Source organism: Musca autumnalis, unplaced genomic scaffold (genome assembly GCF_047663935.1).
Source record: "Musca autumnalis isolate F117 unplaced genomic scaffold, ASM4766393v1 scaffold_5, whole genome shotgun sequence".
Classification (NCBI taxonomy): domain Eukaryota; kingdom Metazoa; phylum Arthropoda; class Insecta; order Diptera; family Muscidae; genus Musca; species Musca autumnalis.
This window is the reverse complement of record NW_027412088.1, coordinates 210,634,632-210,648,244: the sequence shown is the minus strand read 5'-3', so window position 1 is coordinate 210,648,244 and position 13,613 is coordinate 210,634,632. Positions and strand designations below refer to the sequence as shown.

The 13,613-nt window shown below is 34.0% G+C and overlaps 2 protein-coding genes across 5 annotated transcripts in view; one reads left to right on the top strand and one right to left on the bottom strand.

Moving 5' to 3' along the window:
* Window positions 1-13,613, bottom strand: part of LOC141386491 (U6 small nuclear RNA (adenine-(43)-N(6))-methyltransferase) — a 77,697-nt gene that overhangs the window by 38,565 nt on the left and 25,519 nt on the right. The window lies entirely within an intron of this gene.
* chn (zinc finger transcriptional factor charlatan) overlaps window positions 1,936-13,613 on the top strand; it is a 30,145-nt gene continuing 18,467 nt past the window's right edge. Inside the window, exon 1 of one of the 4 annotated variants that reach the window (XM_073955027.1) lies at window positions 1,936-2,540. The gene's annotated coding sequence lies outside the window, so the exon portion shown is untranslated. The remainder of the gene's footprint in view (window positions 2,541-13,613) is intronic. The other 3 variants (XM_073955025.1, XM_073955023.1, XM_073955029.1) reach the window with 3 other exon arrangements.

Below are 13,613 nucleotides of genomic sequence, written 5' to 3'. Positions count from 1 at the left end.
GCGTACGTAAAAATACTTTAAATAACATTTCCAATCGTTTCGTTTCGTATTTTTCATAGGAACAATACAAAACGAAACACAACCCACGCCGGCGGAGTTCGCAGTTAAGTTTTGTTTACATTCGTGAGTGCAAATAAAACGATTAGCGAAAAGTACTCAACTTCACAAGAGCAGATAGAAAAGTAAATAGTACTTAACACATGTGAATAAATCAAAAACGTTTGTTGGTTGATAAAATATTCACTGTGGTATGTTGATGTTAGTTTATAGGGTTGTTATGCAATCACATGTGTGTGTGTGCCTGAGTGTGTCATTGACCATAACACACGGCAAACGTTTCCCAAAAAATCTTTTTGTTTCGGAGGTAAATGAAACAACTCGGCAAAGCATAGCCGAAGTTACATTTCAGCAATCGTACGGTTTCCATCTTTTTACATTGTGGTTTTGTTTTGGTTGTGAGAGTGAAACGATTCAGAGAAGCTGAAAATTTTGTGGCGCTGTGTGATTGGTACGGGAATCGTTTTGTTTGTTTACATTCATTGATACATATATATGCCCCTATATCGCTAGTGGCTTCAGAAATGGCAGACATAATATTTGCAAAATGTTGGCTTTGTATTGTTGGACTGCAAAATAATACTTGTTGTGTATTTATTTCATTTTGTTTCTTCAAATTTTGAAGCAACAAAGTATGGACTGCTGAAATAAATACACAACAAGTATTTGCAAAATATTCATAATATTCCGGGCATAAACGGCTATTATAATAGGATCAACATTGCTTAGCAGAGGTTGAGGTTGCAGCTAATATGCTAATCTTCTAGTGTTATTATAATTTATGTATAATTCATCGATATGTAACACACACTTTTTAAGATTTGGGTTATTCTCAAAAATGTTTTTTACAATTGGTTTTGTAACCGAATCGAATCCTATTTTACATTTTGGATACCTATTTTGTATAATATGGGAAGATGGTGATGCCCATTTATATATATTTTTTAGACTATCATAGGAATGAGAGCTCTGATTCCTCTCCGATTCCATGCCAACACTGTTCAGAATACCTCATTATAACATCACTGACATCTGTACTTCAAATCACAAACTAATACATGCATATGATTTAGTTGGGGTTTTTGTCTGAGGAAACAACTTGGATGTGTGTGTCTCCACTATTTTCATATCAGTGTTGCATTCGAAACAGTTACCCAAACTTTAAACTGTTACTAGTATCAGTGCATTTCAAACTGTGAATAATTGACTGTACCCATGCTTGTTTGGCTTGGTACAAGCTAACAGTTTCAAATATGTATGTTGGTCTTAAAGCTTAAAGAATTAATTTGTATATCAATAATAAATAAACACAAATTATTATAATAATGTCTTTTTGAAGAGTTTGACTTGAATTAATATAATTTTTTTTTGTATAAAATAAAATAATTAAAAACTAATGACCTGTTTCACTAAGAGGATTCGAATACAAATTCGTTCGAACTACTGCCAAACTTCTGTTTTTTGAAAAATATTTGAATTGTTTTTATTTTCAATCAAACAAACATTTAATACAACAACAGGAGTTTGGTAGAAATTCGAAAGAATTTGAATTCGAATCGTTTTAGAGAAACATGCCATAATAAATTTAAATTAAGTTTTATATATTCATCATATACCTAACTATTTTCGAATGTCATTTGCATATTTATGACCGACCGGACCAGCAGCATTCAATCGCATTTCATCTGTGATTATTTCTTTCAATTCAATTGCTAATCGATTTGAGGATGGAGGAGAATTCGTGTGAGAGTGTGAGAGGAAAATGAAAACAGAGAGCAAGAGAGTTAGCCAACAACTATTCATTATTGAAATGACATTTGATTTGTCTCCACCACCCCACCAAACGAGGGGTTGATTGAGTTGCATTCGTTATTTTTCATTGTTGGAGCTTTGCTGGCTGGACTGACTTGACTGACTGACTGGCTAGGCCGAGAGGAGTTTGAGTAATGTTTTTGTTATGACGCCAGCGCAAAGAGCATAATATTTACAAACAAATAAACACAATTTTGAAACACTTGCGACAAGGATACTTTATAATTCTTAACGTTACGCAGAATTTATTAGTGAATTGGCAATTGGAATAGACGGACAGTCGGTTGAATACATTTGAACAAAAATATACACTACAACAACTAACAGTGATTTTTTTTCTAGTTCTTCATAGAACATTATTGAGGAACTAACTCCCCACTAAGGTGGGTTAGAGGCGCATCGCGCTGGAAAATTTTAATAAGCTTAAAGTGATTTTAAGTCCAAGTGCCGTGAACTGAAGAAGATATTCAAGTGTGTCAAGTGAACAAAAAAACCTAACGCGACATGGAAATAAAACGAACATTTTCGCTTTAAGTGCAATTCCATGATAACCAAAAACACCATAAGAATTTGCATGTACATGCACAAGTCTGCACCGACAGAGCAGTTCTAATAAGTCCTTTAACTATTCTGGAATATAATAGAGTATATCTAAAATGTATTTAAAAAAGGTAAGGATGCATTTATTTTCATATAGTTTCCGAATACAAAAACAAAATCTAAATCTAAAAAAGAAACATTTGTAAGAAAACCTGTTCAAAAATTCTATTGATTTTTCACAATTACTTTTCTATATTCAGTTAGGAGAAGAGTGAGCTATTCTCACACCAGTGTGCTGGAAAGGAAAGTGCAATTTGGCATTGCATTTGCATGACCCCAACACACACCGCAACTTCGTCGTCCCTAGCAGTTCGAGAACACAAATCTCATTCAACTTCGCTCCCACCCAGTGCCACAACCACCTATTTGTGTGTACAAACATTTTCCAATTTTTTAGGAGCAGGCGCTTTGAACCACCTCCTCGTCGTCTAGGCAGGAGCTGTTTCGACCCCCATCCTCAAAATGTCTCAGAGCTGTCTGTAAAAATTCTATTTAAGCTTGATGTGAGGTCCCTAATATTCCTCAGTCCACACATTCAATTTCAGGAGGGTGGTTGGTTGCTGCTATTGTTTTAGGTCGAGGTGGTGGTGGTGGTTGTGGCATAATATTTAAGCATACATTTATTTCGGTGTCTATAACAATTTACGATGAAATTTATGTGGAAGCACAAAAAACAAAATCAAATAAACACAACAATTCCTATGCACTCTAAATTGTCCTACAAGCATTAGGAAGGACTGCTATGACAATTCATGCACAGCTATTATCTCGCTCTCTCTCCAGGTATTGTTCTCTCTCACATTTACAATGCGAGTTGTCATTACCATAGAAATGTCTATGTTGGAGATGGAACTGTTTTTTTTTTCATGCCAGCCAGACATGTATAAAATGTATTGTACCATCATACAAGTATGGTAACATGGGGCGGCTTCGCCAGCACCGATTTTCTTGATAATTATAACTGCTACAGAAATGCCGTTAAAGGAAAAATTGTGAGTTTGACGAAGATCTTTCATCTCCCAAAAATTGGCATTTCTATCAAATATATGATTGCTGATGCACGCGGTTTCATGTTTTTGGGGTATTGCGAAAAATATTTATGGTAGGTATATTTTGTGATATCTTGTATACCTTTTGTGATGTCAAAATTATATTTTATACCGTTAATAGACAACTACTGAAGAATATAAATCCAAATAATTTGCATGATAAAAGTAATTATAAATGTCAATATATTCATATTATGAACTATGTAGGGGGTGGGGCGGCTACGCCATGATAGGGGTGTTGTGGGTTAACGTGAGAAATATGTCAGGTTTAACTTAAATTGTTTATGCTATTGATATACCACGCTATAATGTGAAGTTGAAATCAAATATTGTGCTAAACCTATCTAATTTGGCAAAAATTTCATTTTTATGCCTAAATTCAAGGTACCTTCTTCAATTAACGGCAAGAATATTTTTCTTTTTGTAAATTTTAGAATCATTTTTGATTATTAAATAGAAAACATGTTCCTTTTATGCATAATGTTGATATTTGGGGAGGAAGTATAGTAAATGCCATTTTCAGAGTCAGTTGATATATGTCCTATGTCGATGGCGAAGCTACCCCATGGGTGGGGAGGCTTCGCCACTTTTTAGACATTTTGTAAATGCTCAAAAATAATATTTTAAAAACAAAATTATAATCAGTTATATATCAAAATATATAGTCAAGACATGCTAATATTCTTACCAAAAATAATATTTGGAAAAACTTTAATGATGTCGATATGAGAACATTTTGAAAAAAAAGTGGCGAAGGCGCCCCATGTTACCATATATACCGAGATTTGCTAACGATCAACAAACTATTAAAAAATATTTGTGAAATAACATGGATAACCCAGTTTCTATATTTACGACGCAATATGTAAAAAACATTTGTTTCAACATTTAAATTTTTGGCTTAAAAAACTGTTGGTTTTTTGTCATAAAACGGGCAAAAAATTTAAAAATAAAATTTATCGATTAAATACTAGTACTATAAAAAAATTATTTTCGTTGTAATTTCCCCCAACAACTTAAAGAAAATTTTGACATAACATATTCAACATTTTACGATACCACTACCTTCGTAAATGTGCCATGGATCGACGTAAAATTGTTTTCTATGCTACTTATACTAGGGATACGTAAAATCGATTTCTGTTAATCGGTTATTAGCCGTAATATTTTTAAAAATCGTAGTCGACTATTGAATGTGCGAAAACCGGATAATCGATTATTCTTAATCGACTTGCGGAAGACGGAGTCAACTATTATTCGTAGTCAACCATTAAAGTTTTGTGTCGTTTTGATGCCGAAAAATTCAAATTCATTTGAAATATGTGCCGGCAAGCATATCAACACTGGTCTTTGGTGTCGGCGTCACCCTGTTGTTGTTGTTTTTTCTCAACGCCCAACACAAAACTTTACTCAAACGTTGGATGTGTATTCAGCTTTAGTCGTAGTCTATTATTATTCGCAGTCGACTATTAATCGTGGTCGACTATTAGTCGTAGTTGACTATGGGCATGCTAAAAAAACGAGTAATCGATGGTACTTTTTTTATACATACAACCATCACGGATCGCATCAAATAAAATGGTCGATTATTATCGGTTTTCGACGGTTAACGATTAATCGAAAGTAGACTTTTTGAACACTCTCAAATAATCGACTAACCTAAAGCTAGGTACACATTGTCAGTTTTGAATGACAGCTTTGTTGTTGCTTGCTAGTGTGGCCGTTAATTTTTGTCATTCATCATGCAATCACAAAATGTTCTGTGGTTGCTGGACGGTTGGACAGTTATCGATAACTGCGAAATATCGACATTCAAAACTGACAATGTGTACCCAGCTTAATTTAAGCTGAAAACACGTCCAACGTTTGGGTAAAGTTTTGTTTCGTTTTGGTCGTTTTTACACTGTTGGGCATGATGCCGAAAAATTCAAATTAATTTGAAATATATGCCGGCAAACAGATCAACGCTGGACTTTGGTGTCGGCGTCGCACTGTTGTTGTTTTTTTTTCTCAACGCCCAACACAAACTTTACTCAAACGTTGGATGTGTTTTCAGCTTTATACTTTAAAAAAGGCCAATAGTTTTTTTTCGATTTTTTGAAATTTACAAGTAGAAGTCAGCCCTCAACTTGGAATGTATCGTAAAATATGTAAACAAAATTTAACAGCCACACATTTTTTTTTGGAGATTAAAGATAAAACTGACAGATTTAACAAAAATGGTCCCATCAACAGAAATTTGCCCAGCGATTAGTAAGTAGTCTTATGTTTTCTAAAAAGTTTCTTTGAGAACATATTAAAAATTTAGTTTTACCACATCGGGGCTACACCAAAATGTCATGATGAAATAATGAAGTGGCGTAAAAGGGCCAGCTAATTAACTTCATTCTGTCAAATTCGTTCAATGATATGGGATCTACTGTTTATCGCAAAGTCCGAACGGAGTGTCATACGATAACAATTATAGAGACGTTTTTCATGGCTGGAATACACAAGAAATGTCGCCAACATTACACTGACGGATATTTTGACATAGTTGAAAATTTGCTTTACCTGGTCTGGGAATCGAATCAGAGTGCAAGGCGGGTGTGCATACCATTGCACCAGTTCTGATTATCAAAGAGAAGAGAGAAACGATTCAACATTCTGGTATATTACTGTAAACCTGCAACTAGTGTAATACCATATACGAGCAATGCAGAAAGGGTCAATAATGCACTGTTGGGAGAGTCTAAAGTGAAACTAGTTACTGTAAACCAGATAATCGACGAGTTTCCGATACCGAACTAGTTCATCTTGCAAGCAAGGAAATAGTTTTATTACACCTTCTCATACAAACTAAACCATAGTGCAGCGTAATCTGTGCTTCTTGACTTTGACTAAGAATTGTATATTGGATAATCGCTCATATTTCCGGCCAGTACCACCGACGTAGCCAGGGTACTATCCGGGGGCATTAATGAGGTCTGTATTTATTAATTGTCATTGGGATTGGTTTTATGAATTTAAGGGACAATAAAAAGAACACGACAAACCTACACATTATTATAAAATATCTATGATTTCGCTATTTTTATGGAGGTCGTCTTAACCCACATAAAGCCACTGGTCGTTTAAACGCCACAAAAAATAGTTGCGAAAATTGACGTAAAACTCTGGCTTTTTTCTAATATTTTTGTGGGGTTTTTTGCATTTTGTAGTGGTATTGTATGTTACCTGTCATTTCACGCTTATACCGCTTCATTTGACCTATGCATTTCCACGAAACCCAAGCTATTCAAAAAATCGCCTTTTTTAATTTTCGACTTTTGATGAAAAATTTTAATATGCTATAAAAGTTTAATAATAAATGTTAAGCTTGGTTTACATTTCCGAAATCCAAATCAAATGGTTTACATTTGAAATCGATTGGATTTCGTAAATGTAAACCAGGCATTAGATTCATATAAAGTCAGGGATTTGTTAGGAATGTAGTTAGAGTATTTTTTCCAATGAAAAACCAAGGGATTGGCATATGAGAACACCCCTATATTACCCTCCAAGTTTTGGCAATTTTAAAAGAATGCCAGATTGCAGGAAAAATGTGTTTTAGAGAAAAAAATTATTTTTTAAAAAAATGCTCAAGAAGTCACAAAAATATCATTATCATATAAAAATTTGAAGTTTTCTCGTAAAAAAATTATCGGCGCTAAGTGGGTTAAGGAACATCAAACGTTAAGTTGTTCCTGCAGTCGACATGGGAGTATAACATATATGTATATGTATGTATTTTATCGTTAGCCTAACTAAAGACCTTGATATAGTATTTTACCCGAAATAAATGATGACAGAAAGCCAGTCGCTTATGTTTCGAGGGCTTAAGTTAGATTAAAATTATATTTAGACTGATTATATCTAATAGTAGACATGGCTTGCAGTGAATAGGCCGGCAAATTGGTAGTGTTCCTAAGGATGTATGTTTATCAATTTTACTGAGCTAATAAGTTATTTATTTATGGGAAATCATGAATACACCGTCTATAGAAACATGTCTGGCAGAAATTTGGAAAATGGGTCGTCAGACTATTTCGACAAAGACAAGAGCCTTAAAAACTAAATGTTGTATAGAACAACGTCCCATCAAATCGTCCTTATCATCACCGTTGTCATTTTTACCAAACATTACCTCTCTTCGTATTTGCTCCTACTCTCTCTAAATGGCGCATGTTTGCTACTTCTCTTGCGAACTACTCTCACTTCACCATGTATGTATTTCGTGGTGATGATACTCTGTTGCATTTCCTTTCCTTTCTATTCTGCGTAAAAACAACAATGACTATTGTTTCCAACAATTTGTGTAGAAATATTTTTTGCTTCTGGTGGTAGCCCAACATGGACATATGGGGGTGGCAAAACACCAACCCTCTCCGTAAACCGAAACACTTTGAACAAGTTGTTAATATAAAAAAGTGGAATGCAGTTAGACGAATTTAGTAACAATTATTGAGAAGCTGGCATAAAATACAATTGTTATAAATCCGGATACATACGAGTACATTTGTGTATACTATGTATGTATGTCTGTACATACAAACGTACTTATACATAAATAAATATACAACCTATGAGAGTAAGCAAGCTACCTTAACTGATTGAGCTTCCATCTATCTACATTAAAGTATGAAGATCGGTCCAAAACACTGATGGGCAAATTGCGAGAGACTCATGTATTTTTTACACTTTTGTGTGTGAGGCAGAGCATTTCTGCCCATCAGTGGTCCAAAACTATAAACGTTAGAATGCCATTCCAATGATTATCTATCTGGGAGATTTTGATTGCAATTTGACCTTACTTCGCATGTAAATAATTGGTTACATCCTGTATTTTGGAATATCTTTCTTCTGGAATTTACAACAGTCTACATGTGCCTGGTAAAGAAACATGCACTTGTTGCCACATTGAACAACCGCATAATATGAAACAATACCCATACACCCCATCATGTAACATAACGCCGGCATTTCTTTGCTGAAGCCCTAATAATGATGAAAGAGGCAAAGTTAACGCTTTTACGCACCCAAGCACAAAAAATGAAATCCTTGAAACTTCCTCCAAACTAAACACCATCAGTTGCTTTTTTGTTGAAAGCAGAGACTAGTGACCAAATAAGACAACCACGTTCATACACACTCACTTTTATCCTCAAAAAAACTCATGTAGGTATGTATGTATGCTACAAACTTGTTTTATAATTTCCAAATTGACCTTCCTTGACTGAATTTGCCCTGCGTAGCCCATGGCACATAAAATGCTACCCTGTTTAAAATTGTTTGTAGATTTTTAGAGTTGCCCTGAAAAAGTGCAACATCGAAATGAGGCATATATCAAGTTTTGAATACTCCCGCCCATACTCATCTTTGGAATTACGTTAGCGTGGGTGCAGATTTAAAGCATTTTTCTTTTATTTTGAAATTTAAAGTATAATATAAATAATGTTTCTTCGCAGAAATTTTTCTTCTTCATACCTTTTTATTGAGCCTTCGATCAATGAAAATATTCACTAAAAATTAGTTATTGTTTTGATTATGAGATCAATTTTACTACACGCGAGTGGATGTGTGAATATAGTAACTTTTTTAATTTATCCCCTAAATTTATTGCGATTTCCTTAGCTTATTGATCTACTAATCCACTAAGCAAATGGTCATGCAATTTGGAAACATAGCATAGCTCTGACTTATGACTGGCCGTTTTTAACATTGAATTAAAACTGGTTTTGAACAGCGGCAGAAATTAATGGGTGGTGGCGGTGGTAGAAGTAATGGTACAGAGCAATCAGATGACTAACCACCAAAAGGTGCATCATTGGAAATGAATGAAATTAAATAACGGATGACGGGGGGATTTCTTTTTCTTAGCCCCCTGCATTGCGCTCTTATCAACCTGTTTGTTTGTATGTCAGTAGAGTGGAACTATTGCACAGAGATAGAGAAAGAGAATGCACATATCAACAGAAACAAACATATAGCCTATTGCAAAAGGAAGTGTGCAGACCTGCATTATTATTAATACAAATAAAAAAGCGTTAAGATCGGACATAGAAAATATGAACAAACACTTCAAAAATGGAAGACGTGGCATTATCTTGAAATATTTTTGAATGAAATGCGTCTATCCAAATTATAAACAATTTCGTGAACATAGAGTCAGGGACTAAAGTTTTATACACCCTATAAATCTCGGATTTTAGGGTATGTATGATATTCCAAGTACACAGTTTTATTTCTTTTCACTAATAAACAATATTTAATACTACAAAAGTATATTCTATAATACAAATAACGGTAAATTTTACAAAAACCAAACGTTTACAGAGGTACACCCCAAGGAAATATGTATATGGTAATATTCAAAAAAGTTTTACAATCGTTGAAATTGGGGTTCACCATTTAATAAGTCGCGAACTGTTAATATATTTTATAAAATATGAATATATTTATATTAATTGAAGTGTTTTAGCCACGATCTCCTAATATGGACCATAACAAATAATTTTCGTGGAAGCTGCGTTGGTGGTAATATAAAAAAAATGGAAAAAAAGTGTTAAAGTAAACAAGTTTTTTTGTGTTCTTTCTTGATTTCTGGCCAATCCACGCAAAATTGAAACCTGTGCTCAAAGAAAGAACTAAAGAATACCCCTTGCACAACATGGTTCTAGTGTATGACTTTTCGATATATACACTGCATCCCCCTAAAATCGATGCTGACATTTTGAAGTTTTGATTTCAGTGTTTTTCGCATTTTTCTTATAATTAGAGGGTGCAACTAGATAATAATCCAAACTAGTTATAGGATTGTAGAACTCGCGATTCCACGTCGTTCGATGTATATCTCATGAGTGTGCTCCGTACAGCTTCCTAGTAATAGGAGTCAAAAGGCGAAAATTTGGTGCGTAATTTTTTTGAAAAAAACCTTTTTTTTGCTTTAAAATTTACAACTGTCGTACAGGTACCCCTGGACCCCTCGTGATTTTAGTTTTTTTACGTGCCGGATCTAATAAGCCCTTCCGCGTTCGAATCTATCCACTAAAACGCCGGATATAGATACCTTGAAAGTAGGAAAATCTGCAAAAATATATTTTGACAATTCCGCGAACTGAACCGCGATTTTCTTTGATTATTTTTACATAAATGTAATCCTTTGTAAAACCAATCTTTAAAATTTTGGTCTCACATTTTTCTGGGCATTGTCTAGATTCTGTAGAGATTTTAAATTTATTTTTTTGAGATTTATATGGGCTCTGAGTTAGAATAAATTAAATTTACTCTAAGATTTTTTCATTTTTTGTTGATTTTCCGCGAAAATAAAAACAAATTTAAACATATTTTAACATCAGTGGATAGTTATTACATTCTGTTAACGATTTATACATATATTTTCTTATTAAAAACCAAAGGGAATTTTTAAATATTTTTTCTTTATAAGGGAATAAAACTCCCTATAACTTTTGGGTGCAGCATCCAATTTTGTGAACGCGAACATATTTGAAACCACAATTTTTTTCTTTACCTATGTACCAAAAATCGCGGATGTGTTCGCAAAAAAAATTTTAATATTTTTCAATGGTATTGAAAGGAAAATTTGAAATTTACCATATAACCGTACAATTTATGGAATTAGCAGCAAAATTTAAAAAACGTCTGAGATATTTTTTAGGAAAAATAAAACTACACAGAAAAAATTTCATTCAATTTATGCATGGTGTTCAAAAATTGTTTCCAATGTTCAGATTTTTGCATTTTATTAACCCAATTTATAAAGCAATAAATACTGGTTTCCTTTTTGAATGAAACATAAACATGGGCTATATGTCTATTCTATTTTGTAAAATATGAACCAATTCATTCATTCATTTCAAAATACTTTACTTTAAAAAGTTTACTTATTTTCAAAACTATGCACAGTGGATCCACTTGTATAGAGAAAGTGGCCAAAAATATTTAGAGTGTAAAAATCAAGCCAATGCGCCGGTTACAGCTTTGTGCTGCTGCGAAGAGTGTTTTAAGAAACCACGAGCGTAACATTCACCCCCTTTCCCCTCTAGAGGGGGCATACGGTAAGATGTGTTTTAGGCTGTTAATACAAAATTACATGAACAAAGGTCGGGATTATCTTATGATTCAAATAAAAGGGTTGGGGAAACAAAACAATCTTCAAAACAACATAAAATCCAACCAATTTAGCGGATTAAAAAAAACCAAAATTTTTGTCTGAAAATTGGTAAAATTTTTAATAAGATCTTATAGCGTTTTTTTCTCGAAGACACATACCCGCTCACGTAAGTCATATATGGAAGAAGAATTCTTGACCTTTACATTGATGCCAATTATGTTCTTCTACGAGGTCAGATAACAGAGTTATACCCTAATATATCCATAGAAACAATATTCTAGGGCAGTCTTATTCTGCGACCCACCATTTGTAGTCTGGCACTAGATGGCAGCTGGTTTTAATACTGAATAATCTTAAACCTATGACCTACTTTGGAAAATTATTCCCGAGGTGGGCACTGGTGGGCATCATGACTAAAACCGTAGGTCAAATTTAAATATAGGATCGAATTGGCATTACAAAATACACTAAGAAAATATGCAGCTAACTAGAATTCCACAACGCGCTAAAACACTATTTTTTAATGAAATCTAAGCTATTACCTCATCCTTCAACATTTTATGAAGTTATTTTTATACCCTCCACCATAGGATGGGGGTATATTAAGTTTGTCACTACGTTTGTAACTACTCGAAATAATCATTGTAGACCCCACAAAGTATATATTCTTGATCAGCGTGCAATTCTACATCGATATAGCCATGTCCGTCCGTATGTCCGTCCGTCTGTGGAAATCACTCTAGCGTCCGAACGGATTGACGTAGGTTGATGAAATTTTGGGAAAATATGTTATATTTACGTAGGACTTTTGGTATGGAATGCGGGCTATGTAGGTCCACGCTTTCGTATAGCCCCCATACAAAATGACGCGTGACGCGTCGTCGTTTTAAGGAATTTTTAAGATATTTGGCCCATTTACCACCGAATTGGTTGTAATTTTGTACTTTGTGTCTCCAGAGGCCAAAAAATATTCCTACCAAAGTTGGGTTATATAGGTCCACGTTTTGGTATAGCCCCCATATAAGGCCCCATAGAAAGTACGCGTCATTTTAATATATTTTGAATGTATTAGACCCATTTGACCATACAATTGGTTGTAATTTGGTATTTTGTGTCTTCAGAGGCCAGAAAACATTCCTACCAAAGTTGGGTTATATAGGTCCACGTTTTGGTATAGCCCCCACATAAGGCCCCTTATAAAGTACGCGTCATTTTAATATATTTTGAATGTATTAGACCCATTTGACCAAAGAATCGGTTGTAACTTTGTATTTTGTGTTTCCAGAGGCTAAGAAACATTTCTACCATAAAATGTTTATATAGGTCCACGTGTTGATATAGCCCTTATAATACAATATCTCCCGATTTTCGATATTTTGAACGTTTTAGCCTCATTATCACACCGAGATGGCTGAAATTTGGTATTAAGTCTTCTTTAGGCGTATAAAACTTTCCCCCAGAAATTTGTAGGTATAGGTCCACGCCATCATATAGTCCCCATAGAACGGTACCTTCCGAATTTCGGTATTTTGAAGGTTGTGGCCACATTAATCCACCGAAATGGCTGAAATTTGTGGTGGAGGGTATAAAAAGTTCGGCCCGACCGAACTTAACGCTTTTCTTACTTGTTTCTATAAAATTTTGTTTTTTATATTTGTTCGCCGGCACAATTGTTTTGTTATTTTATTATGTAGTTATTTGTCCTTAAACGTTTATTCTAACGATTTATCTATCTTGTAAAGCAGAACGATGTAAACCTTATGTACATACGTACAGAGTCCATCAGCACTAGCTTTAGCTATTAGATGTTGGATTTATAATAAAGAAATTAAAAAATTGTATATGCGAACTATATGTGATTGAATTATAAAATAATTTATGAGAATTACTATACTAAACAAATAATTAAAAGTAACAAAACCTTTTTTTCATCTTTAAGAGTA